This window comes from Rhea pennata, chromosome 4, assembly GCF_028389875.1.
Source record: "Rhea pennata isolate bPtePen1 chromosome 4, bPtePen1.pri, whole genome shotgun sequence".
NCBI lineage: Eukaryota > Metazoa > Chordata > Aves > Rheiformes > Rheidae > Rhea > Rhea pennata.
Genome location: NC_084666.1, coordinates 45,780,405 through 45,808,096, shown reverse-complemented (window position 1 = coordinate 45,808,096; position 27,692 = coordinate 45,780,405). Strand labels below are relative to the sequence as shown.

Genomic DNA, 27,692 nt, shown 5'->3' with positions numbered 1-27,692 from the left:
AATGCAAAGTTCTAGGATGTCAACATTTTGAAACTCAGAAAAAAATGAGCCAGTCTCAACATAAACCATTTAGACTAATGCAAAGCAGCCCAGAAGGTGCAATGAGTCTCTAGCAGACTGGATAGCTCTCTAGAGGGACAAGGGAAAGAGAGTTTCCCTCTCTGAAACCTACTGACAGAACAGACCCACTAAAAATAGGAATAAAATTTTGAGAGAGATTTTGGCAGGTTGCTCTGAACCAGTTTATTATGCTACAGCAGTTGAGCACAGTGCTGTAATTTCTGTGGAGCAGCATCTTCTGCCATTCTCTTTGAGATTTTCCATTCAAACATGACAAAAATATAGGACTAAAGTAGGGTAATTATTCATGTAGCTAACTTCCTAATATTGCGGTAGGACATAGAAAATGTGAAAAATTATATACAGCATTGACAATAATTAGGTCAAAAGTTCATAATGAAAAGCTACTGTTGGACAAAGAATAGCCAGCTCATTCAGATAATGCAATATTAACAAGCAATGCACTGACCAGGCTCTAGGAAAAAATAACTCCAAAAGAAGAATAAAATATTCCCAAACCATCAATCTACCTAACTGCTCAGTGATACTACAGTTTTTGCCCTCAGTTCTTGGACTGTGACTGCTTCTGGCATTAGAAACAATAATAAAGAGAAATGGCTTCCACCTCAGCCCATACACTTCCCTTGTATCACGCAAGCAGATGCAGATACAGTTGTTTTATTTCATTTCAAGCCCATTTGAACACTGTCAGTTTGATCAAAGGTGGCAACTACGCTTCTTAAGGACTGGGTAAGTTGCAAACCACGGTTGTGAGGTGCTTATTCTTAAAAAGAACAGAGCCAAGGGCATTTAGTCCAAATGCCCAAAAGGCTGAGACATACAGCTGGTCCAGAAAGAAGTTTTCCTTAGCTGTGAAACAGCTGTAGATTATGGGATCACTGTAACCAACCATTAAAAGCCCCCTAGTGTCATGCTAGGGAAAGTTCTGTATTCCTAGATTTAATTGTAACAAATTAGAGAGGAATTTGTATTCCTAGTTCAAAATGTCCTTCAATCACTTGAAGCAATATATTTACCTAAGTCTGCTTGTATTCTATTTATTCCCAAGCACGGAGATTAAGTAAAAGATCCTATAGCTGCATGAATCTAGAAAATGCAAATATTCTGCATTTTTAAATTTTCTTATATGAAAGTTTCACAACATGATAGTGTGAATTGTGATTTATGTCTATATTGCAGCTAAGTGGGATCTTGCTTTGGGAATAGTAAAAAAATGGTTTTTCTAAAACCTGTCAAATTACGTAAGTGTTAAACTAATGTGATAATATAATTAGATGATGTTTTATACTATTCTGCATAAGCATTGTCACTTTGTGTTTGTTCCTAGATATGAGGTATGTTTATTTTGACTCAGGAAGCTACAGCTCTATGCTGTTAATACAGAATATTAACAGATTTCAGTTATCTAATTTGGGTAAGACAATGATGGTAGTCAATGAAAGTATAATTGCCACTAAATAATCAGACAGAAAAATGACTAAATGCAAACCAAACCCCATATAATTTCATAATTATGTTAGGAAATAAATGAGATGATAGTTAAATATAAAACAGAATTTAACTTTCCCCTCTTTTCCACCTCCAGTAGAAGTTTGTGTAATACATTTTCTATTTTATATACTTAGTATAACACTCAGTTAATGATCTTCATTCTGCGCTCGGAAAACATGCAAATATATGCATCCATTCAGTTCCGCTATATGTGAAATTAATCCTGTGAAAAACACTATGGTTGACAATCAGAACTTCAAAAAAAAAATGCTTATTTTTAATTTAATCATCAATCAGTCTGTATCGTTTCGGAAGTCTGTTTGTGTTCAAGCTTATGGCAGCCGTGATATGCTTTTTTTTTTCTTTTTAAACAGACAATTTATTAGGATGGCTGTTCTAGACTGAGACCAAGAAGCAGCAGAAGACAGAGTAGCACAGCAATTCAGTATACACAATAGGATCAGCAATTATTCCCATAAGTGAAAGCAAACTGCATATTCTGAAATGGCATTCCATTTTCCTTCTTCAGCTCACTTGTACCTGGAAAGTCACCGTGTACTCAACCTTCTTAATAACACAATATGTAGGAGTTTATACTTGACTGAAAAAAAAAAATCTCCTCCTCTACAACCCACACAAAATGAGCTACCGGTGATCATTTTAGTCTTTAGATATTATTTTGAAAAGTAAGGAGAAAAAAGTTTCATAATGGAATAAACTTAATGTCTTGACTGAAGTAGAACTCTTAGGAAAATGAATAATTTGCAGTTCCCACTTCCTTTAGATGCACAAAAACTCCCCACATTATCTTTGAAAAACTCCATTTATTTGATATAAACTAATACCATATTTCCTCCAACAAAGTCCATTTGGCGGTAAGGCAGGGGAGTTAAATAAAACTATGGCTACATAATTTGCCTGTCTATGCCTGCAAGGGCCTGTCAAAAATAGGATATTTTCCTGAGAACCAGAAAAAATGAGGGTAGGGTGGGGAGGGAAGGAGAGTCAGGCCTCAGAGAACTAAAGCAGTGTCTAGAACGTTTCTGCATTACACTTTGCATTAGCCCTCCAAAACTGAAAATATTCAACTGCACTTCACATAAGATACTGTTTTAGTGGTCACTGTTTTGTCGATTCTAAACAACAATGTGAAAGACTCATGTGCAGGCATTGGGTTTTCAGTCCGGTGCACTTGGTGCTATCCATATTAATGAGTATATGTGACCATGAATTCTTTGCTCTTAACAGAGACCAGGATGTGGTGTCTACTCTTCACTGAGGTTTGACAACACAGAGATTTTTATGAGTTTCCAAATAAGCAAGACCAAAAAGAGCTCCCAAAATGCCAAAAGGAAACAGACCACTTTCTCTTTGCTGATTTAAAAACACATAGAAGATGTATGTGTATTTTAAAGCACATAAAAATTAGAGCACAGAATCTGAAGTGGCCCTTTGGGACATCCGTAATTGCCATCTAACCACCAAAGTTTATCTGTCTCTTCACTTCCATTCCGTGAAAAAAGCCAGAGTGACCACTGCAGCTGTTACTTTCAAGGCAGGCGGTATCTCAAGGAAATACATCCATCAATACATCCTGCAAATTTTTAAATGTACTGCAGCATTTTAAAGGAACAAATCATACAGTAAAAAAATATGTCATACTGTATTTTCCACTGAGGTTTGTGAATATAGACTGTTATTGTTTTTAAAGGAATCTTCACAATTCCTTCCAATGTCACTTTTCCTTCCTACTTTTTAAACTGAGAACACAGGCTTAAAGCAGAGTTTGCCCTTTTCTCTTTTTTTGCATCTGTCTTGGATTATGATCAGAAAATCAAAGAAGAAGCTACTCTTTGCTATCATCTGCAAAGGAGGAAGGCATAAATGGGCTTAACACCAACAATTGTGAGGAAAAGATTTAGATATTTAAATTATAATGAAAATCATAATGAATTATAATGAAAAATAGTTAATTATAATGAAAAAATAGTTTTAAAATACATATTCTCAGCCTGAGAAATGTAAGTCTATGAAGCTTCCTATTGCACGAGGCCTTGCATAAATAAATACAAAATCCAATAGAACAACAGAAAATTTTAAGTCATTTAGTAAGAATGCAGATACAGTTGTTTTCCTACCTTGATAATTGTATAGCAATGACTTGATGTGCCCTGACTGCTAGCAAATACAGATTTAAAAATAAGTGTCATGCTGGACAAGCCACACTTTCTTTAGGCCCCAGCTCCTTCTCTGTAAGAATGGGATAGCAAAACTTTTTTCTCCTCACAGAGACATTATCAGGAAAAATACTTTAAAACTGCGAATGATTGCCAGATAGACCACTTTACTTATCTGACCAAATGTTGAATTTGGCAAGATATGTGCTTGTTCTTATGAGGGGAAAACAAGCACAGTTTTTCTCTTTAACATCTTCCTTATTATCCTATCCTTTCCATTTAATATTCTATTTAAATTCTTAAATAACAGCTATTAAAATGATACGTAAAAGCCACCCAAAAGTGTAGGCTGGCCTCTCTTCTACAGCTTCCTCCAAGAGGTGGAATTTTCCCTGTTGTGGTGTATTGAGACAGGTTTTTGATAGGTTAGGATAACCTCATGAGTCTCATGCTTGATGTGCTCGTCTAGCAGAAAGTCGTAGGCTGCAACCCCATTTCGAAATATATCAGTTCCATACTTGAGACAAACGGATCCTGTGAAACGCCACTGCTGGGGATGACCACAGGGTGAAGTCTGTCACATCAGCTGAGGCAGCGTGTTGAGAATGATTACATGCAGCAAAGCTGGACAACTATTACACAGGGACAGGGAAGGGCGAGAGCACTCATGGATATCATGCTCCCCTTGTCCGAGCCAGTTGTAAAAATTGCTACGTCATTTTCTCTTTTGTAAAAAGAATAAACCAGAAACAAAGCAGCACAGCAGCTCTGTAAAATTCTGCAAGTCAGTGTAGCTGGAATCATATATATAGAAGAAACAGCATTTCTTGCAGGAATGAGTGGAAAAATTACAGCTACTTCAGCCATGGCTGTGTCCACGGGCAGAAACAGCCATTCAGAGAAGCATAATCAGTCTGGGAAGAAATGCCTTCAGTGACAATCATTCTTGGAAGGGCCACTTCTTGGAAACGCTCTACATCATCCATGTACCAGCACTAAACTCATCTTTCTGTAGTTCTACTTATTCTTTACCCAGTTTCCGATATCAGTCAACTGCTGGTGTAGCCAGGAGACAGCACTGTTTATGCCTGACGTGACAGTGAGGGCCTTCCTTTAGGTATCATGAGAATTTTCTGCCATGCTGTTCACGGTCTCTCCCTCGGCATCATCATAGAAATAGCAAGTGGACTGGAGGAAAGAAGGGGTATTTATGAAACTTTATAAAGCTTTTCTACTGTTTTGGAGGCAGAGTGGCTACAGTGCAAACAGAGCTGACGAAGCCAGCTCTGTCCAATCCCGTCTTCCTCTTACTTCTCTAAAAGCACTTGATATTTGGATTAGGGAATTTTACCGACATCCTAGAGAACAACAGGTAAAAAAAAAGTTTAATGCTCTTTCCCTGTTTCTACTAGTTTTCACAGCTGGAAGACAAACCCCCATTTTTCCTGCCGGCCCATTACAGGAGAAAGAACATAACTGATCTGAGCTTCCCCAAGGCACTGAGCCTACATAAGGCCAGCAGGCATGGCTGGTAGGACTGTACTCAAAGAATCTCTCCAAAATTGTTGCATAAATATTTACTGTTATCTCCTTTCCAAACTACATGCTGCCAAATGACAACAGATACACCAGGTCAGCTCTGGGTCAGCCTGTGTACCTCCTCCAGCTACGCAACTGTTCCTACTGTTCCTACGTAGGACTATAGAACTTAGACTGATACTACCTGTGTCTTTGTCTTTTGAACAGCAGAAATAGAAAAGAAAAAAGTATTCGACATCTTTCCTCTCTTTCTGCATCTACATAGGACAGAGTAAAATCTCCCTCATCTGTAAAAACAATGTTCCATACTCAGTTCAGTAGCATCCATACTTGGGATAGACCCATGACAGCCATTCTCTGTCAGATACACTTGATACTTATGAGTTTATCTGTTTCAGACTGAAGGAAAGGTTTTCTGCAAATAGAATGTGAACGGATGAAGGCAGATTTTTGTCAAGAAATTACTTCCTGATCAGAAATCTCACTAGTCACTCTCACTTTGAATGAACAGTAAAGCTTGTACAGTTGTTGCCTCTGCTTGCATACATCGGGATAAATAATAATAATAGGGAATTATAGCTGTTCTTATTACTAGAAATTTGGATACACAAAACCAATGACCTGCTTACAAATGTGATCAAATCTCAAGAGCTAGTGTCTGGCTACACTCCAATTACTAGAACTGGAAAGCTGAGTGGAAAAGATACTAATTTTTCTCTGAAAACAGAGACTCTTATTTTTAACAGGCTTACTACGGAAACAGAAGGCACAACATTTATTTGCGTAAAAGGGCAGAATAAACTCACTACTTTTTAAAAACTAGAGCTTAAATTTTTTAAAAAATACAAAAAATTGCACATTTCATTTGTGCAATAATATCATAATATTAATACATGCTAGACAGTGATGAGGACAATTTCTTACACATGATAAATTGTGCCTATGGTGTTGCGCCTTAATGTTTTTGAGCATTGCTTTGTTGTTTTTAAGCTATCTTTCTTCTTAATGAACCATCCTGTGCAAGCTCAGCCTAGATAACTCTCTTACTGCTTTAATGGGAAACTTCTATAAGACAAAGTATACTCTTTGCTGAATCTCCAACATGCTATTTGGAAACAGCACAAACCAGAAGCAGCAGCTGTATGGCAAAGCCAGTAATTTCACTGAATGAGAGTTGTTACAAAATAATAAAATTCACCATGAGGACAGTCAAGCACTGGAGTAGGTTTCCCACCTATGTCGGTTGTGACATTTCCATCCTTGGAGGTCTTGAGACCCATCTGGACAAAGCCTTGAGCAGCCTGGGCTGAGTTCAGTGTTGACTTGGCTTTGAGCAGGGGTTTGGACAAAAGATCATCGATTTTATGGCTTGTTAAGATGGTGTGTCTTCCTGATTAAACAAAAGACTTCAGTGTGGTTTATCTCAATTTAAATTGATAAGAACTTCAAATCTGGTATTTTATATCAAGTTGACATTTTCTTCAAGAGCTCAAGAATGCTACTATTGCAATAGAGCTCCAATGTATTAAAGTATTCTCAAGACTATTCAGTCACCATAGTTTATATGACTTTTCTGACCGTGAATATAGAGCCCAGCACAGTTTCTCCTCAGTGTTGGAACATGCATGGAAATTGTGTCAGGTTTTGTTCTGTATTACCCTGCTATAAAACTCATGTTTGAAGACAATGCTGTCAGCAATGTTAGTTTATCCCTGAATATATCAAGATGTAAATTAAGGGCACATGTGGAGGAGGGAACTGCATTATAGATATGGGCATGGATTTTTATTGTTCACAGCTGCCTTTGTCTCTTCACAAAAAAATTCTCTCCCTGACTAAATGCTCATTGTTATAGCGAAGAAATGGAGATTGAATTGCTCTTCAGCTTTAATAATGATGAATCTGCAAGCTGAGGGGATAAGTTTTGTCTGCATTCTGATTTCTTTTAATAGCAAAAATTGTTTCACATAATTTATTTATGTAACTATCCTCATGGAGTAACTGCATCAAACCCCTTGACATCTTAAAGCTGCCAGTACACTTGTTTTACTGTAAAGTGTGCTACTGCCTGATGTTTTTTGGCAGAAATCTAGTAAATAGACATAACTTAATTATGTTTTAATACAAAACTGAATTGTTTTTATTCAAAATATTAATGCTGTATGTGTTTATTGAACTGTCCTGTTCTTTTCCCTGTGTTGATTAAATGGAAGTCAAACTGTTGAAAGAATTTTTAAGATATTACACTGAATTCTCTGCTGGTATCAATTGGCATAGTACCACGTTTAGCCCAACAGTTTCACTAGAGCAGCAGAAATCCAGCAATTATACCTTATAGCCCAGGCAACTTACAGCAATTGAGCATAAACTTAAGCAACTAACAAGCAGACCAGAAAACTCAAGTGCCTCTGGTTTGACTGTTTCTTTTGCTTTTTGGAATTCAACTCAGCTTAGTTTATTTCTGAAAACAAATGGTTGCTGGAGAAGAAATTCTAAGAAAAGACCTACATAAACAATTTCTTGTGGGCAAAAATATCCTTAGAATGAGGGAATATGTATTTGAGATCAAGCAAAAAAGAGCACCATCAACAAATAAAAAACATCAAGTTTCTTCCTACCAACGGCAACATGGCTTTAGAACTAACAGATGCTTTCATATGCCAAAGATGTGGGTGGTGTTTGTGCATTTAAAAAAGGTGCATATCCCTCTGTCCTTTTAAAGTTTGATTTTACCCATGCGGAGTGGTGGCAACTCACTGGTATCCATGCACTTCTGTAGGCTCAGATCAGTCTAGGCCATTACTACAGGCAAGAAAAGTCTCCATGAAGGTTTTTGAGCAGCCAGGGAAATTTAAGAAAACTATAATGGGCAAAAAAGAGCTTTAAATTCTATCTTCTTTTTCTCTCTGCCCCAGATATGTAACCCCTACTACAACAAGAGCATCTAAAAGGGAGATACCACCTTTTAGACTCTGACTCTGTCGGTGCTACTTTTTGCATGTGAAACACTGACTCTCAAGCACTGCAGGAGCACAGAGCGAGATGCTGCCTTCCACAGAAGCAACTGAATGCTCCATGAGCTCCTTCAGGCATTGTTGGCCAGGCTGGGTCAGCAGTTTCTAGCCTCTATGGGACTCAGGGCTCCTGACTACCAGCTCCAGACAGCCAAGGAACCACGGTCCTACTCTAGGATGAGGTATTGTCTTGCTTCCATACAAGACAAAGTATACAATATGAAAGTTTATTTTTATTTTCCAGGAAACATTTCCAGACTGTATTCTCCTTATGTTGGATGCAACTGCCGACAGCTAAGATGACAACTATACAAGTTAAACCTCTGTAAAGAGCAGATTCGTAGAAACTCCTGTAATTTTGTTAAGGCTTCCTCTGTGCTTTGGAAATCTCTGATAAAAGGAGCAAGATAATAATTACGGTAATCTCAGTATTTAGACATCTTCAGCAAGAGCTCACAATAATATCTTGATGAGCCTCAAATGTTTTTTGTTTGAAAGCTCTTAAAATGTCTCAAATTTTACTGCTTAGTAAGTTTGAAAAACAAAACCAAAACATTTTAAAAAACAAACAGACTTCATTTTTCAAGCAAACGGGAAGAATTTCTAAATTGTACCTAAGGCTACCTTCTACATTTTTTCTTACATGATTGTACTATTGCAGGCAATATGCAGCTGAGGACTAAGCCTTTAAAGCAAGAAACCAAGCAAGACATTTTGTGGTTCCTGTTACGCATAGTCCTGTGATACTGGAAAATATAATACAACTGACTTTTCAACACAAAGATATTTAAGCATCTACTTTCTAGTTGGAGACAAGAACTTAAGTCCCCAGTACAAGCAGAGAAAGGGAAGAGGAATACAGTGTGAGGAAGAATTGAACAGTTTTTTGGCCCCAGCACTGACACTGCCTGGAAGTGCAAAAAACCTGGAAGAAACGGAAACTCTCTCCATTATAGTGAGTTTCCATACCAAAAAGGAAGGCTGAAGGTAGCATGACTCCTTACGCTAGCTAATTATAAATTTATGTGCTTGTTTTCATAGCTCACTGACTTCAGCAGTGGCTACAGGTTTTTTTATTCTTCATACAGAAATGAACAATATGGACAGCATGTTTGGAAGCAGAGGAAACAAAGGAAGGCGAATCCAGAGAGGAGTTTGACTGACTTAACACAGAAGAACCAACCTTGCAGTTGTGTGGTGTCCTTGACAGTGCCCAGCATGCCGCACTTAGAGAACGGACTGCTAGGAAGGACACTAATCCATGGGGCAGACTAGAGGGAAAGTCAGCTCTTCAGTGTGTGCCAGAGCCCTTAACCATTATTTATCCACATAGGCAGCAGGCTGACATGCACTATGGCATCCTTCCCATTTGTACACTTCTTTCCCACAGAAAGCAGGACATACAGAATGAGAAAGAAAAGGATGGCTCCAATTTGCTAGAATGTTACTTTTATATGGGGTAAAAACATGTACAAAGTGTACACTAGGAAAAAAAAGTGCTCCCACATCCAGTAATTTTGGTACAACTGTAGAAAACCTCAAATTCCTCTTTAATAAGCAGTCAGATTTATCAAACCAAAGGAAAGGCCCCTGTCCAGACTGAACATCATGGATAGCCCCTAGGAGAAAAGAGTGGTCAGAATACTTCAAGAACCAATAAATACTGCAATGTCTCAGGAAGAAAGTCATGTCGGGTCTGAATTAATATCCCACAAGTAGGGGAAATCACAAGGAAGAGACACTTTCTTGGTACTTTTGTTGATGGACTTCAGAGATCTTGTCAAAAGCTGTCAAAAGCTGTTTTAATCGAAAGTGAGAGGCAGTAGTTGAACTTACCAGCTATCACTGATCTAGGCTACTATCTAGGACCCTACTGAACATTTAAGGGCTCTGAAATGGAAAAAAAAAAAAAAAAAAAAAAAAAGATCAGTGACAGCTGGTGAGTTCAGAAATCACACAGAATCAGAATGAGACTTGCATTAAGCCTTTAATTTAGAATCACTCAGACTGATCTATTGAAGAAAAAGTTTCATCCTGGGCAGAGAGACAAATAGGGTTAAGAAGTTTTGGGTTTTCTCCTTAAAGACGGGCAAGATTAAGGCATGGTTTGTATAATAGATAAAAGAGCCAAACAGAGCAAGAAGCTAGAAGATTAAGGGATTTGCAGATGGAAGGGTTGGATGGCAATGGCCATAAAGTGGATAGAACATCTACACCTGGGGCAGAGGAATAAAAAAAAAGAGAAGGCAAACTAAAATGGGGGAATAGAGTCACATATTGTTCTACCCACTGTCTTAATGAATCATCAAGACCCTATGCAGTGAGGAAGGGGAACTCTGAGAGAGTGGTAGTGATGGGGAAAGCAATAAGACTGTCATGGGCATCTACTAACCTGGAAATCTAAGACTGGTTAGCATAAATAACGGACAGGAAAACAAGCACAGAGTAAAGAAAGTCCATTAGTTTATGGGTTTCCAAAATGTTCTGAATTATGAAAATATAATAGGTCAGAATGTAAGCACTGAAGAATCATTTAACATGTTTATCTTTTTGTGAACTGATAAATATTTAATTGCATTTGAATTTGGTTCTATTTTTTCTCAACCATTAGCATCTGCATGATTCTAAGATTGTTACTAGGATGGATCTACTCACAATATAAAATTAAGTTGTCTTGCAGTGGTACAGAGGGTGAATCGTCATTGAACTGCCTTTATATGGTCAGTCTGTAGTGTAATTTTCAGGATTGGCTCCCAAACCATTTTTGCACATTACTATAAAAGATTAGACTAACGTTCATGCTAGCTCTCAGGAACTTTTGCTTGCTGGTGATTCATATTTTTATTAGTATGCTGTTGCACACAGTAGATTGTACCCTAAATTTGCTTATTTTTTTTCTCTTTCAAAGCTACAACTGACCCTCTTAAAGAATCTAACCAGAAAAATGACATATTGTAATAGTGATTAGAACTCTACTGATAATCTATTTTCAGTTACTAATATCAAGAATGTTACAGCATTTATATAGTAAGTAAATGAACATTTTGAAGAATTAAGACTGGTGAAGTAGCAGTAATCCTGCCTTACATCCCAAATGGAAACAATATGATTTTATTGTTGGATATCTGAAATACAGAAACTATGTAATTTGCTTGTAACAAACATCATTAGTTTAGATGACCTTCTTCTAAGTCAGAACTGTCTTCAGCTCAGTCTTCACATAAATTAGATCTCCCTTACCCTCTGGGATTTTTAGCAACTTTCAACAATGTGTAATATTGATATATTTCTAAATATTCCTTTCAGATACTTACTTACTTACTGACATCTGTTTACTCCCTCATTATTTGAAAGATATATATTGACCTTGTGGAATTAACCCCAAATCAGATTAAGTTTGAAGTCTATGTCAACAAAACACAAGTTAAAAAAAAATCAAGTGAAATGTAACTGGCTTATAAAGGTGGTCAAGACCACAGCCTGAACATGGCCTGTACGAGACTGAAAAACTTAGGATTTTACAGGAAATGAGTACTTGCCGAATGGTATGAGTTGCTCTGAGTGCAGCTGAGTGTCATCAAGTTCTCTAACAGTTAGGTTCTTTTGAGATCATTTCAAATCCATTTACGTGGATAAGAAGAGACTATCCTCTCAAGTTTTCCTTTAATAAATACTATTCGTCTAACAGGGACAACCTGACCATGATACTGGTTTCCTCTTACTTCTCAAGTACATGTTTATAACAAATAGTGAAGAGAATTAATTCTACAGTGAATCTTCGGTTTCCTAAAAATATGTGACTGGGAATTTGTATACAGAGGAGTTGCAGCAATCTAAGGAAAGAAGTAATGTTAAGGCAGTTTATTTTATCTGGTGCAAGTTTGTCTGTAAACATTTATTAGTTTTGTTGCATCCCTCTTCACAAAAATGATAACAAACTTCTCTTGCATCCCAGAGAGAAACAACATCACACCAAGTACTTACTAATTGTATACAAACACAGCAGGCCCAATTACAAATAGACTGTCCCTCTGACTGGTTTCTGGAAGCTCGCAAACACAGAACACACTGGGATCCACCACCAGCCTCACAAAGTACTTAGAAGTTGAGCGTTCAACCCTCGTGTTTAAATACTCAGGTTATCTTAGCATTTAGCTTGCAGCTCTGTTAGGCAACTAACCTCTCTCCTGGAGCTCTAAGTGAGGCCATGAGGTTCCCCATGCAGCACTTGGCATATCCCAGAAGGATGTAAGTACTTATAGCCACCTTCTGCACTTCCTGTTGGCTAGAGGAAGAGTCCCAAATTTCCTCCCAGCTCATCCCGGGGCAGTGGTGATATATGCCTGTTCACTTGGAGACAGTATGGCAGAGCTGTTGCCTAGCTGCTGTCCTCAGCAAGAACCTCAGCAAGTCCTCCTATACTATGACAGTAAAAGAGGACCTTCTTACAATGTGGCAGAACTCTTCTATCAGTGTTGTAGATTAGTCACAGATAGAAGTCTGCTTTCCTTGCTGAATACTAGTCTGTTATTAGTAGATGTTTTATTTATAAGGTTAGGAATTTTAGGAAGCGATAACTGGTAGGAAAGATAGCAGCCTATTCCAACTTCAGGTATCAAGTGGGCAGGAAGTGCCAAAAAATATTAAAATGTGTCAGAATGGAGGCTGATCCCCCCCTCCTCTTTTTCACAGCCCTTCAAGACTCATTATAAAAAAAAAATCAAGATATACAATCCAATCAAGTGTTCTTTGTAAACAAATATTTTCTGACAGATTTTAAAAGGTATTTGGCTCCTAAACATGCAAACAGATGCCTTACGCTTTTACTAGTCATACAAATTATGAGTAAACCTGTGCACTCTTCTAAGCACAAGCTGCAGGGTCTAGATGCATGCCCTGAGACAGACAGGATGTAGGTTAAGTGAGATTGGGTTTATGCTAGCAGTCCTTTGCTTTACTTGACCCTCCCTCATGTTTCAGTTTTCACTAAAAAAAAAAAAAAAAAAAAAAAAAAAAAAAAAAAAAAAGAAAGAAAAGAAAGAAAGAAAGAAAAAAGACAGTAAGTCATGATAGGCACAAAAGGCTCAATTGCAACTGAAGTCACTGAAGTCCAGTAAAGTCAGCAATGGAGCATTTTTGGAGACCCTCTCTTGCTTCAAAAAGTTTAAATCCAGATGGTATAAGTGAGGTATCTATAAAACGAGATGAATGTTTCATAGTAAAATGAAAACATCTTCTACCCCTCCAATGATATTACAAATATCTGCTCTAGGTATGTGGTAGATTTGATCAGCAGTGAGATCTACTGTGTGACTAACAGCTTTTCATGTCTTCAAACAACTTCTCCATTATTCAGGTGTGCTTTAATGCCCTCACACATTGGCTATACATATGGTAATATTTCAGCTTGAACAAGCAGTGTGCTATCCAGCCCATCCCGACTAGCCATGTTTTGGTTTCTTCACAAAGGAGGCTGAACCAGAACTCCTAAACAACTCCTAACTAGCTCCAGCCACCAACAGGAATTGAGCCTGCAGGACCAAAGTGCGGCTAGGCCAAAATAACCCCCCTTGAAATTTCCATAGCATGAGTTCTGGGTTTCCAGCACCAACTCTTTGACTCTGCAAACCCGCTTCTATTAATTACATTACTTGACAATGTCGACATTGCCTTTAGTTTCACGTAAGAATGTAAGGAACTAATATTCATCAAAATAAAATCACTTTTGTTTGGCACATGTTTTGCTGAAGAAATTAAAATAAATACCTTGCAGACAAGTATTAAGTAATGTTCATGTGAGTAACATGAATTTGGTGCTGGGAGTCAGCAGTCCTATTCTATCATCTCCTTAATTGCGCTTTAAAGGTAGGCAAGCTATTTAAACTCTTATCTGTGCTACTGTGTACACAGGGATGCTGGTTATACTGTATTGAAGTACATAAATGATAAGTCTAGATTTCATTCCAAGTCATCCACAAAGCAAGCAATGGATAAGCAGACACGGAATAAAGTGATTTTGTTGTTTTGCTGCCGGTTGCAGGCACAAGGCAAAAATTCAAAGTGACTGTCCAGGATGAATTACATGAGGATTTGTAGTTTCTCTTGAGAAAGAGTAGGGAAACCAGGTCTCCTGCCTCTGTTCTCCTCCACAACCTGTAGGACAACTCATGAGGCCCAGCAGCAGCCCTATGACTGCATGGCCTCCCCATCCAGATTGTGATGGCCTCTGCTTACATCTTCATGAATACAACAACCTCTGTAAAAGAGATAATAAACATGCTTGTTACTACACAGAGTGAGCTGCTTCTCAGATTAATTTGGTATTTGAAGTAATCTCTCTCTTTCTGAAAGATTTCAGACAATTAATGCCTATTACTTCAGGTTTACAGACAAAGGAGGAAAATTAAAGGACAGCTAAAGTCCACCAGCAACAAATTAGTCCAACACTGCTACCATTCTGACACCATATTGAAATGAAGGAGACTCATGGCACAATGACTCCATCATCATGGACCATGCAACTGGTACGAGTGTGCTTGAAAGCAATCAAACCTTTCTGCAGTTTGAGAAGAAAGCCTTTGAGGCATATGCCTCTTCTTAGGAGAAGTGCTGGCTAGCTTCAGCAGACCAGTCCAAATCTTCACCCAACTTTAAGAAACTGAATTTAAGGAACTTCTTTTTCTAGCTAATCATTACTTTAAAAAAGAGCATAGGTTTCTTCACTGTTCTTTGGAAAAATATATATATATATATTTTGAGCTCTACATGCAACAGCCTGCCTGCATCACAGCAGTTTCAGAAAGGCTCCTGATAAAATTCTAAGTGTCCGTGGTCATGGAAAAGTTCAGGACCACACTATTTCTTGCCTGTTTTTTTTCTTTTTCTCACATATTTAAACAACGTGTTCCCAAATGGAAGATGAACTTCCTAACCAGAACCACTTACTGAAAAAATGAAGTAATTTCCTAAACTATCAAAGACTGATTTTCAGTGTCATTTTGTATTGTGGTACATTAACTTTTTGATTGAATTCTACTACGTATCAATTCATCCTGTTAACCAACAGAGAATCCATTTAAGAGAACCATTGACTTAGGAATCAAGTTGCAGTTTGCCTTGTCAGTTGGATAAAAAGCTTCTCCATGCTTTCAGCATTCATAATATCTGTCTTCCAGGTTGACTCTGATATCTAGTAAGACAGTTTTTTGGTAAGAGACTTAGTGCTTCTCCTCTACCCATCACAAAAGCTTCCAAAACATAGAGAAAAGGAATATCTTATGTTTTGACAGTTCTGTAAAATTTTAGTCAAGTAGGTCACTGGGTTCAAAGTGACCAGGGAGTATTAATGGAGCATGATTGTACAAGCTTCACTTCCTTAGGAAGGCCAAGCTAAAAATGGTGACTTGCATAGGTATTTGGAGATGAGGAACTCTTTAAGTCCGACAACTATTTACAAAGAGCTACACTGAATTGGTACAATACCCAATCTACAGCCAAGCTGTCTTACCAAAGCTCCCAATATCAACTTGGGCTACAAGCCGTTTCCTGTACAGAAGGTTCATTTACTCTGCGAGCTACATTTTCCTTGTCTTTAGTTAAAATAGGAATAGTGTACTTATCCCATGGCATATGTTAAGTGAATCTCTCACTTCAGTCTCTTTACTCATTTTTAAAGGTGATAGTCTTCAGGATTTTAAAAATTTTGATTCATATCCTCTTAACAGCAGTTTTAATGCTCATACAGTGATACTCACCCAGGAGAATGTATTTAATTTATGGTTCATTGGAAATATAAGACTAATCAGTGACAGTATTCATGCCATAGTCCTATCTTAAAATGTAAATGATTGTAAAGACAAGTAACATGGTTAGTGCTGAAAGATACAGTCAGGTGGATAAATTACAGTATGCCTACGTGAAACTTCTCCTTTGTAGTACTTCCTTTGTTCAGTGCTATTCATTCATATGTAATAAAATGTCTCCTAAAGTATCCTTAGTAAGATAGAGTTGTAGTAAATGCATTCAAGAAATGTTTCTCCATCTCTAACTGCTTGCAAAGCCAATTGTGCTCAGGAAGGCATTAGCATTTATGTACTAAGCAGATCAGATGAGGCTTACCCAGACATCCATATATATTTTTCAAGAGGGACAACAGGATTTCTCAGAGATCAGATGCTAACATTCCACCAAGTATATTTTAAAATCTCAGTGTGTACCTAGCTGGCCCAATTCAATATTTCAGAACAGCAGTTTTACACTGCTACAGCTTCATTAATTTCTTAAACAGATCACTTCTAGAAAGCAAAAATTGTTCACTTTTCTTTAACTTGATGACATTACAGATTATCTTCTCCTAAATTAAACTAATTGTAAAACATGCAAATCTTTTTTCAGATTGCTTTTGTTGAAAATATTCCATGTTAATTTTCAAATAAAATAATCCACTTAAAAAACTAAGAATGTTGTCAAAAATCTTTTCCTAACATTTTTTCAAGTTATAAGAAAACCAAAGGGAAATTAGTCAATTTGTCCAATAGTCAATTACAAAATGATACTGTTTCCATTTTTATGTCCTCCCTGAAAATTGTACTTGCCGTGTTGTTGCTTATTGCTTAATTAGGTACTTATTTAACTAGTTCATTACATGTACACATTTTAAATATACTTATGCTAACATTACATACATAGGACTCGTTTCCTAAAACCTCTATTCCTGTCTTATTCTTGAATATTTGAAATTGTCCTTCATTTAGGTGGAAAGTTTTGAAGCACAAAGATGTATGTTCTGGCAATTAAATTCTTAATTCATACTGAGTGCTGTATAACTCAAACCAATTAAGAAGTAATCTCCTTTTTTTATTTACACTAGTTCAATTTTATTGTATTTCTACAGAATATCTGTCTTTTCACACATGAAGTATATTGCTTTCCAGAATACTTGAGTATTCTCCCAGGCATAAACCCAAATTAAGCTACCATCCTCCCTGCAATAATTTATGAGTCACGCAACCTATCTTGTTTCCTATATGTTAAATATGTAATTCTGCTTTTTCCACTTACTTATGTAAGAAGTGTGTCAAAGTAAAATTTTGTAGAAATTTCCATGATTTCCTACAGCTGTTCTTACTTCTATTAATGTATTTCTTTCTCTCTTGAATAATACTCATGTACACATAGGCTCTTACTAGTCATCAGTGGGAATTGTTGTAGGTATTGTATCAAGATTTGCTGGCTAAAGAGACATTAAGACATATCAAATTATTGAACGTAGTCCTGCAGTCCCTGAAAGTGCTTATTTCTCCACATTGCAGAAATGAGAGAAATTGTTAGAATGCAACACAGCTTCACAGCTGGCAATTTTCCAGCATTTGCTTTTTCAAATTTTATTGTGAAGTATGCCACAGTGCTTTCACCTCAATACCTCAGCATTTTACAGAAGCTTAACCTAAGGCAACAGGCTGGTAACTTCTCCGAATGTTAGTAGGAAGAGTGGTGTTGTAGTGGCAGAATGGGGAACATGTCATTGTCCAAGAAATATTACTGATATTTCTAAAAGAAAAAATGAAAATCCAGTAACATCCGGTCTACTCTGTCAGAAAAGAACATACCCTGACAGCTGTTAGCAATGTTCTGGCCACATACCACAGATCCCTAAAACACTGAACAGGGTGGATTGAGTAACAATGTATTAACTCCTCCTGGTCTTTCTACCATAGAACAAGCTTCTGTGCCCTCTCCCTTCCTCCAGACGTGCAAGATAGTCCGTAAAATGGCCTTGTTAGTAAGGGGGGAGTGGAAGAAAAAAGAAAAAAGAAAGGAAGTCACATTCCCTCTTTGATTTGGAAAAAAATGAGTGTTAACCAAAATTACTTTAAGAGGTTCTCGTTCTCCTAACTAAAGGTCCAACTCTGACAGTATTTATATACTCGCTCTTGAGCTCCTGAGTTCATCTTGAGTCCTACCACTGTGGGCTACTAACTACACAGCAGAAAATATGTGATTTTGTATAACATCAGACAACAACAGTCTGTGACCCATGAATAATCTGATCAGCTTAAATAAAGGCTTTTCTTGAGCATGGCATTGAAGATGACCTTTTTGTATTTCAGTCTTCAGTATCAGAGAATGAATTTTTCCTGGCCAGACACTGGCAAAGCAAATAATGGGAGAAAGAATGATCTATCAAGTTAAAAGATGTCCACTACGAAAGTATGCATTACTAGTTGCACTAGATAGATTTTACATCAAAAAAAAAGAACTGTTGCAGCATACTCTCTTTGGAAAAAAGTCAACTTCAAATGCCCTCTGCAATGAATCATGCTTTGTTTACAGTGTCAATCAGTGAACAACGTAACAATAGCACTAATAAACAGCATTGATCCAAAGTTTATTCCATGAAGTGAAAGATCTGCCTGTGGCTTGTATGCCAGTAAGGCTTAGGTAAAAATAGCTCTCTCCCAAACCCCAATTATTTTAATCTTGTATCATTGTCTTCTCTGTTTTTCAAGTGGGAGATTGTACATATTTGCCTTTTTCTTAAAGAGGTGTCATTTTTTATACAGCACAGATGCTAGTACTTTTTTTTCTAGACTTCGAGAATAGTCATAGGCCACACAAAACAATCAGGCTCCTCATAGCAATCTACAGTGAAGATGACAACCAGTAAAAGTTTTCCATTTTAAAGAGCATCAAACAGTATTTTGTTGCATAGAGTAGAATGTCCTGAGATCTGAGCTAGCATAATTCCTGTGTGCCAAGTTTATCTCCTAATCTCCCTTAAGTGTCATGTAATCTAAAATAGCAATAAGAAATATGAATTCAGGTTTAGCATAGCTAAAATAAGTATTTTTATAAATGCATACAGTATGCATACTAGTAGCATACTGTATATGCTACTATAGTACACTCTTTCCTCAGTGTGCAATCATATTATTTTCATCAGTTTAGTCAGCTATTACTAATTGGATTTAGTGACTTAGGTCCAGAAAACTAAGTAAGGAAAAGAGTGTTGTAATTTTACAAACTCCCTAAGCTGTTACATGTTTGATTCTGACTATCAGAGCAATGGATTCTTAATTATGCATTTATCCTGGTGACTACAGTAGCAGCTCCACAGGTCAGACTCTTCTCTAGCAACAGAGAAATCCATGACCACATTCAATATTAGCCTTCAGATGTGATGCAAATATTCCCTTTCCTGTTCTCTCCAAACGTCCTGCACTGAGTCAATGTTTCTGCAAAAAGGCTTTGTTCTATTTAGGTAGTTAGAATTAAGATTATTTTTATATCAGTAATGATGCAACATTACCTCCATTCACCTCTGTATTTTGCTCTTTTTTTGAATATTAGTTCATTTCACAGAATTAAAGAATAGCTGGGGTTGGAAGGGACCTCTTGAGATTGTCTAGTTCAACTCCCCTGCTCAAGCAGGGTCAGCTAGAACAGGTCATCACATCAAGTTTTGAATACCTCCAGGGACAGATACTCCACAACCTCTGTGGCTAGCCTGTTCCAATGTTTTTTTCATATCTATTATAGAATATTATTATTTTCCATAATTTCCAGCTTTATATCTCAAGGCAGAAGTCTGCAACTTTCCATTAAGAAAATAGATACGGAAAAGTTAGTGCATTAGCCAGATAAGGTTCAGCCTTTTCATAGGTTTTACTAGCCAGTATTTCCTTCACCAGTCTGTGCTTTATAACTTTCTTTTTTATTTCTGCATTAACTCTGAACTCTGACAAAAATGTGTATGAAATGTAGGCACAGAGGTCCACAGGTATTTATCTGCTTCACTAAGGGAGTCAGGCAATAGCACCTTTTCACATGGCTCTGCCCAACTTTCCAAGCTAGCTATATTATCAAGAACTAAGGCTTCCACATTAACTTTGCTTTTGACAGGTTTTGAATATCTTCCCTCCTATCAAAGGCAGCAGCTTGAATTCTTCACTGAATCTCCTAACGATGAATATTTAACTTGTTAAATCGCCAATATTCTGCTCAAGTTCGGCTGCAGTACTGTGCAATTACTTTTGTAAAGGAAGTATAGACTGAACTCCTTTCATTTAAGTAAAAGAAACAATTTACAAAGATGTGCACATGCTGTGCCTACATAGCATCTATAAAGCGAGAGTACTGAATTCAGGGGAAATTGGAACAAATCTGAAGAGAATCTTTTGATCTGATGATCTTTTAAGATTTTTCCATGAAGTGGATCAATTGCTGATAAGGATATATGTCTTATAGATACCATGTTCTCTATCAGTGGTCACAATCATACTTTTTTCTGCTGACAGTTGTAGTAGATACCTATTTATACTTATGTGGAAGGGTAAGCAAATACATCTTTGCCTCATTCTAGATACAAAATTCACAAGAACTGCAGTAGAAAAGTGGAAATTTCTCATTAATTACCATTTTAGAACATGCATCCCCCAAGGACAGCAAAACATTGCCATTTCTGAAACCCATTTTTCAGCCACGTTCTCCAATATTTGTACTTTCTTTCCAGATTTGCTTAGTTTATAGGAAACTAAACTCTGAATCTGAATAGTAAGATTATAAATAATGAGAGAAAGAGATCCATGGAGTTAGACAAAGTCTGAAGTCTTTCTAAAGCAACAGAGATATCAAAATATCATGTAGGCAGACTGGAGGTTGAATTAATAGATTCAGAGTGAAATTCAGCAACATGAGTCCCAAGCACACTGATTTTAAACATAAGAAACATTTCTCCTGCAAACCTAAAGAGCTTGTTACATGTAGTGGAATAAAAGAGCCCCAGATGTATTATTTGACAGTAGATGTGAAATGTCATTAAGCACACTGGGGAGCCTGGAATAATGTTCCGTATGTGCCTTAGTTTCCTCATGAGTCTGAGCACAGCAGTTTCTGGATGGCTGGACAATCAGTGAGTTTGACATATGATGGATATGAGAACAAGCTTATGAAACAGCAAGGATGTACAGGGACAACTGACCACAAGCATGACCCAACTTCTTAATGTACCAAGATAAAAATTGGTGGAAAAGGCAAAGTTACTGTTACTGAATTTATACTTCTATCAATATTGCCTCCATTTTTGAGACTGAATGAGTTTTAATTAAACCACGCATGCAAAATGGGTGCTAGAATTAGTGATTAGGGGAACATATTCCCCCCCCACCAAACTGTCTAGAGAAGCATACACTCTCTTGGTTCTTTTAACTTCACAAAACAAAAACTGAGTTGCTCTTTACAGACATACCACCTGATGTGTTTTATTTAATATCAGGGAAAAAAAGAACTCCTCAAGTTATTTGAGAATGATGTTAACAGCAGGGGAATATTTAAAAAGAGAATACTTGCTTTGAGTAAGTTCAGATTGGAAATCAGAAGGAGGATCCTAACCATTAGAGTAGCATGGTTATGGAACAGTTCTCCAATCAGAGTTGTGCCAGGCAAAAAAATAAGTCCTTAATTGGTTTTAAGACTCATAAATTGTTTAAGAGGAATTCTAAAACCATGTTGCTCTCAATAGCCCGGTTCCAGTTCCCTGCTTCTATTACAGCTCAAGGCTCCTTTGGGATTGTACCCGCAAGGATCAGAAGGGTTAGAAATGCTACTATTGTATCTGCAGCCACCCAGGAGAATTGGAGCCACTATCAAAACTACCTGGACTAGTACACATCGCCTCATATCTGATTGCTTGCCTCAGAAACCACTGAATAAAGCAAATGCGGAAACCTTGATCACAGTTCTGTTTGTTTTCAGGGTAATTATTGCTGTTGGCAATTCTGACAGAGAAGGAATGACTCAGGGTGAATCAATATACCCAAAAGCAAAGGCAGAGAGTTTACAGAGAGAGCAGGACATAGCTATAGTTGATTAATCCTTTCTATGCTACAGTCATAATACAGAAGCATGAATATACACCAAATTATTTCTTTTCCCCCCACCTCTATATCCTCTATCAGTAATTGTAACATGCGGAATTATGTCTGTTTTGTTGTTAATGACAGAGTTGCTTGGGAAATGTCATTCTTGTGGTCTTTCAAATGTTGCAACTTCACCTAAGCCAAAATTTCTGGTTTCAAAATGCTTTAAGTAGCATCAGTAAATTTGAGATCCAGGATTGCCCAATCAGGTCTTACTAGAGAGTGATTTTCCGTGGGGAAGTAACAATTAAAAAACCTTTTTTGTTCTATAAAAAAAGTTGCAACTCTCTGTTACATTGTGGAGAAAAAGTAATTTTTGAAATCTTTATAGTAAGATGGAAGTTGCCTGCCATTTCCATGCACTGTGCACACCAAATCTGAAATGGCATTGTGTTAAAAACTTCAACAAATAATTATCTACTACTCAGTTTTCAGTATACACAAGCTACAAGAGATGTTAACGTTAGTTTTGCATTGACACCATTCAGGTCTGGTATATTTCAAGATTTTTGTTTTTTTCAAAAGCTCATGTTTATCAGGATCTGAGCCGTAAAGCCCAAGGTCCAGGAAAAAGTTCACATAACTATAAGCATGACTAGTGATTAGAAGTTATTGGCTCCTGCTTTCAGAGCAGCCTGTTATCCACCTACTGCTTAAAGTAAAACAGCATTTACCTTGAGGGTCTCTGATTCAATGGAGTTTCTGGCATGGCAGTAAAGTTCAACTGGGGGCAAAAAGCATCCTATCCCAGAATAGCATAGTATACAGCTGCTCTGAATAGCATTCTAATGCAAAGTGGGACATTTGAGTTTGAAGTCCCTCAGGTCAGGAAGATCTGACACTAGCTCTCCTGATTTCTAGTCTAGTCCCTTGGCTATAAAAAGGACGGTTATCATCAGCCACACATTACATGAAAGTAGTGACTGCGAGTAGTGAGAGCTGAAAACTAGGGTAGATCTGTTCTATTTCTAGGTGCATGGCTGTGTCTGCAAGGATCTTAACGTCAAAAGTAACATGCAATAGATTTGAGGCACTGAACAATTTTTCTGAAAATACTGCTTTGGAATTTAAATAGAATTTATGTGCCTGTGTTCCACCTCAGATCTACTCCCCCATCTCTAGCTTTTATTATCCAACTCCTAGGTGTCAAGTAGTGCTTCCTAAAAATATACAATGCTGGTCTGCACTAGATTTGCTTCAGATCTTTCTTTGCTGATATATTCCAACACACTTCCCCCCCTCATCCTGCCTTTGGCAAGATGAATCTTATGCAAGCTGAGGTAGTGGAGATATGTTTAAAATTATTATTAATGCAAAGGCTATTTAGTCTCATAGCCCATGAGAAGAAACATATATAGGCAAATTTATGGTGAGCTGCTCCCTGCATGATGGCACACATTGAATACTTGCTGAGTAGAACACAAAATGTTAATGGAAATCCATTTTCAGAGCTACACTTAACATCCAGCATAGCAGTGGCGGCATAATTTGTCAAGCTGAAGTCCTTTAAGTATCTTTATTTCTTCTAGCTCTTCACACCATTAATGAGGGTTAAAATGAGGTAGGGCTTTTTTTTTTTTTTTTTTTTTTTTTTTTTTTTTTTTTGCCACACAGATTCTCAGCTGCTAATTGCTTGAAAATCCAGAAAAAAACCACACCCAATGAAATGTTTAATTAATGGTCACCAGGCAGTTGTTAAATAATCAATACCAACATGAAAAAATTCATTTGCAATATCAAACTGCATATTTCTTCCAAATGCAGGGATTCAGCAACTAAAAAAGTCCTCTTCTATCTTGCTAATATCTGCCCAAAATCTTGTGGTGCCCTTTGTCACACAGAATAAATTTCTGAAGATGCTGTGGAAAATCAGAGAACAGCTCTGCCACCAAATCAATCCAAAGAGGTTATAGCAAGCTCTTGCTATATATGAAGAAACCTTGACACTAGAAGTCATCATAGGCTATTAGTTGCAAGAGTCCATGACTGGCACAAATTCCTTGCTGATCTTTCTGAGTAAAGTTTTGTGGGCTACTATCTGCACCACTGACTCATGTCAGGGCTGGAAGGTCTCACAGGTCAGGCCTGTGAAACTTTCAAGCACTAACATTTTGGCCTCAAACTGACAGTTTGTGTGCAAATCTTTTCTCCATTTAGATCTTTACATAGCAGACCAGGTACACTGCCAGCCAGCTGTTTTGTTCAAATGATATTCAAAATACTTGGCAGTATAGCAGATAAGTATTTGTAGGAGATAAGCAAACTGGAATTTATAAGGCAGGTCAACTCAAATCTTCATTTGCTGGGCAAAGAAACTGTGCTTAATACATTTCTGCAAATGCTCTTCAGGTAAGGGGACAATACTCTGTTCTCAGGCTTTATTGTTGTTACCACACAAAATGGCAGAACATTCACTGAATGGATTAAAAAAAGTTAGTTTTGGATTTATAAGAACCCTGGTAATCCTGTTTTGCTATCCTCAGCAGATTTTTATCTAAAATATTTTATGCAATACAATCTTTGTGCCTTCTCCATGTGGTAACAAGATGGTTTGTTCTTTATTCCTTCCATTTTGATTTATAGCTAAGCTCTTTCATACACAGAAGACAATAGACTCCTTCCTGTCCATGTTAATGGGAAAGAAAACTCTATTAAGAAAGGAATTTCTGTAGAGCTTAAATGTCCAATTAATGTTGCCAATGGAAAAAAAGTTGCAGAATAACAGAATGCAAGACTTATTTCATATTTTTCTATGGGATGATTATATTTCCTATAACAGCAAGGAGAGATTTCAATGGACCATCCTACATAATGTTAGCGGGCCAGGAAAATCAGAAAAGTTTCTCAAAACAGAGGTTTCTTGAAAACAAAGTTAGAATAGAACATAGATCATGTTTTATTTTATAACTATGAAAAATTCTTCATGATATGAAACACAATAGCTTTGTCTGTTCATCCACATTACAAGCTACTTTCATTGCTTGACAGCAACTTGGATCCACTTTTGGATGTGGACACTTTCTGATATCCACAGGTGCATCCACATATTTAGTCCATATCAGGAGCGCACTTTTGAAACAAATCTCCCAATTGCCCCCAGCTATGGTTCATATGACAGAAGAGCCTTGGAGCACATGAATGGGTTCCATCTGGATGAAACAGAAGAGGAGGATGGCTAGAAGCCATCTAATGGGCTCTGACCACTACTGTGCATTCAGGCTACAAGATCAGACTACAGTTAGTCTTGAGAGGTGTCTAGTACAGTCACTATGGGCTGCATGCAAACCAGTTTGTGATTTGTTCTTGTCAGACCACATCATTAGCTAATGCAAGTGTAGTCTATGTAACTCCACGTAAAGTTTTGTGGTTCTGGAGGTTAGCCACAAGAACCTGCAGACCTACTAAAATGCTTCTGACACAGTCAGAAACAGAACTTCAGCTGCCACAAGAAATTTAGTACCAAAGAATTAAGAGTTTATAAAGCACAGAGTTTTCACAGGCTTGGCATCAGCTAAGCATTGATTTTTAAGGACATCAAAAAGAGAAAATTTTAGATATTTAAGCTACTTAGTTCCCAGCTGGTCAGGTTAAGGCTCTCAGCTTTTGAGTTCAAAGACCACCCAGTAATCCCTGTGCATCATTAAAGAAGCCTCACACTTAAACAAGAATGCTTTTCCTCCTGCAGTGCACAAACACTAAAAAGAATTGCAGACGTTCACTTAAGTTCTTCAATGTGTATCTAAGCGACCCTGCATCACTGCAAGTCACTGAGATACTAGAGGGTCCCATTAGCTCACCACTGCGTCCAGGCTAACGAGCCCTGCCGTTCAGCAGGCTGCTATGCAGCCTAAGCAGCATAACCCACTGGAAACCATGGTCTTCCTTCCAGGAGCCCCCAGCTTAGCATAGATGAGCACCCCACAGCATAGATGCAGCCACCACAGATCAGGCTTTGTTTGTGACTGAATGCAATCACATCTTAAAAAAAAGAAAAAGAATCCCACATATTTCTTGCACTTGTAACCCTGGCCACCTGCATCAAAACAACAATGGGGACACTTAAAAAAAAATGTTTTCTTCTTCCTTGCAGAAGTGTAAATATATACCTCTTTTTCTACAATGCATAGTTTCCACAGTGGCCACGCGATAGGATCAGTTGTTTGTCATACGATTGCATAAGATACCCACGTCTTCTTATTGATGTCAAAGCAATAAATGAAAACTGAGAAGTTCTGGCACACACTGTTACATGTTCTTAAATATAGACATGAAAACACATATCTCTCACACTTTTGTTACCCAGTGTAATCCTATGATCTTCTGACAGGAAAAAATGTCATTCATAGGCAAATAGCCTGATCATCTAAGTTATCATATATGCCTTGTCCTGTGAGCTTCATGAAGAATATTCACACAGGTAGTGGAAGCAGCACCAGGTATAGTCCCATTACCCCCACTTCCAAGGCTTGCCATCTAGAAACACTATTCCTGTAATTCTGGTAATGCCCAACAACTGCAGCAGGAGGAGGATAAGCTATTCCATCACAGAGCAAGCTGAGTCAGTTCCACCTCCCCAAAGCTCCCAGGTCTATTGCACTAAGTTTCTTTGTAGAGTTAATCTCAACTTCATTCTCCAGATATAAACCCATATATCTTGCCTGAACCAAAAGAAAAGAAAATGTTAATAAGGTTAAACAAGCGCTATTTGTTTCCACACTGGCTGGTAATATTATATATTCTTAGTCATTGTAACTTCCTGCTTGCCTCTCCTTTCTCATAGGGAGCTGTTACTTGTTGCCCGCGTGCCTTTGTGTGCATACGTATCCTTTGCTAACTGCTAAAGTCCTCCAAGATTTTTTTTTCTTTTCTTTTTTCTTTTCTTTTTTTTTTTTTGAATGGAGCTACAGCTGATTAATTTATACTTTAAAAAGCAATCTGCTGTCTCTGTCAACAGTTTTGATAGACTGAAAACATTACTTTTTAACTACCAAATACTCATGGGATTCATATTTTCAAATATACTTGATTAATAGCTGGAAACACACTAAGTTTGATACTTGATCCCTGTTCACAGGAAGCTTATTTACACAAGAGCAGACAATGTCAGTCTTACATGAAACAGTTGGGAGTCCTTACTGGGGGAGGGGGCTGGATTTAGTCTTCACTATCACTGACCCAGTGCCTTGCACCATAGTTTAAGCAGTGCTCTAGGAGTGGGGCAATCTCACAAGCTGTAGACATAAAACAGCCATTTTTATATCCTTGCTTCTGAACAGAAACACTGGTTGCTTATCAGATTTGTCTATTATCTGTTTGGGGGAGGCAGTTATATCCAAAAATAACTGTAGAGAAATTAAAATGCTATGTTGCTCTGCCAGCTACTTCTATTACTGTATCTAATTATTGTGAGAACCTTTCCTCAGTGCTCACCATTAACTTTTTCACTTAAATAACTTGTCATAATAGCTGCCACC

The 27,692-nt window shown here is 37.5% G+C and overlaps 1 long non-coding RNA gene across 1 annotated transcript in view; it reads right to left on the bottom strand.

Moving 5' to 3' along the window:
• The window catches only part of LOC134139444 (uncharacterized), a 140,029-nt gene that overhangs the window by 36,957 nt on the left and 75,380 nt on the right, over positions 1–27,692 (bottom strand). The window lies entirely within an intron of this gene.